The sequence below is a fragment of the Fukomys damarensis genome, unplaced genomic scaffold (assembly GCF_012274545.1).
Source record: "Fukomys damarensis isolate Sample0158 unplaced genomic scaffold, DMR_v1.0_HiC HiC_scaffold_39, whole genome shotgun sequence".
In the NCBI taxonomy this organism is placed as follows: domain Eukaryota; kingdom Metazoa; phylum Chordata; class Mammalia; order Rodentia; family Bathyergidae; genus Fukomys; species Fukomys damarensis.
In genome coordinates this window covers 815,668-816,877 of record NW_022900951.1, presented here as the reverse complement: position 1 = coordinate 816,877, position 1,210 = coordinate 815,668, and the positions used below count along the sequence as shown (strand labels likewise).

The 1,210-nt window shown below is 57.5% G+C and overlaps 1 protein-coding gene across 2 annotated transcripts in view; it reads left to right on the top strand.

Moving 5' to 3' along the window:
- Dhrsx (dehydrogenase/reductase X-linked) overlaps positions 1-1,210 on the top strand; it is a 58,505-nt gene that overhangs the window by 32,782 nt on the left and 24,513 nt on the right. The window lies entirely within an intron of this gene.

Genomic DNA, 1,210 nt, shown 5'->3' with positions numbered 1-1,210 from the left:
CGGGTGAGGACGGGCCGCACTGTGACTGGGTCGGGGACCCACACCCTCTCAGCCGGGCCAGCCCTCGGTGGGCCTGGCGTGCAAACCACCCCTGTGCTTGGGAGAAGCCCAAGGGCGCCTTCAGGCTGAGCCCTGGCCTAACCGTGAGGTCAGTGGGCCCAGAAGGCGCCGGCCCTGAGGCAGCCGCCTTTAGAATCGTCGTGGCTTTGGGGGCGCGAACCGGGCAACCCCGAATCTCCTGTGCTCCTAGGAGGGGGGTCCTGGTGGAAGGGAACAGAAGAGGCTTGCAGAGAAATCGCAGCGCACAAGAGCAGTCGGCGGGCAACGCAAAGCCTTCTGTGTCCCGCTGCTGCCGCGTGCTCCTTGGAAAGACTCAGGGGTCCTGAGGGGTCCTGAGATCCCTCCGAAGCCGGGCCGGACTTTTCCAAAGGTTGATTTTCGCTCCGTCCGTTTCCCATCTTGGACCTTGAGACGCTGCTCGGCGGACGTGCGCTCCCGGCCGGGACAGAGAATCCACCTCCGAGAGTCATGTTCGCACGACGCCCGGGGCATCCCAAAAAGGGATGCGCAGGCTTCTGCTGGCTGCCTTTCCGTGGGGTAAAACTTCCACAGAGGGTGCTGGGCCTGGAGGAATTACAAAGCTGCGGCTCTCTTTGGGGAGGGCTGAGGCTTCCTCACCCACTCTTGCCGATGCGTAACGGATAAAACATCCCAGATGGGCCAATTTCATCTTGGGAGGAAAAAAAAAAGAAAACTGTTCTAAAGCTTTAGAGAAATCTTCGCTTCCACAGAACATCAAGATTGACGCGTGCCTCGCTGATTAGATAAAAGTAGACGGAGACATGCTTTTCTCCTTAATTTTGAAGTGTTTTAAGGACTTGTGCTCTCGGTCCGGGGAAAATTCAAGTTTCTCTCTGTTTTGTTCTATTTTTCTTTTCATCTGTCATACGTCTGCTGTAATTTGAGGAAAAGTAGTGTGAATAGCTTCATGAATACAGCAAACAGAACAGGTTCCCCAAAGAGGGAGCCATAACACTTCTGTTCCCAGAGCTGGAACGCAATACCGGCCACCCAGAGCCCAGGGGAGAGGAGGCTTTATAAAGCTTACGGTCTCGGGGGGCTCAGTCCGTGGTCGGCTGCCCCAGTGGTCTCGGGGGGCTCAGTCCGTGGTCGGCTGCCCCAGGGGTCTCGGGGGGCTCAGTCCGTGGTC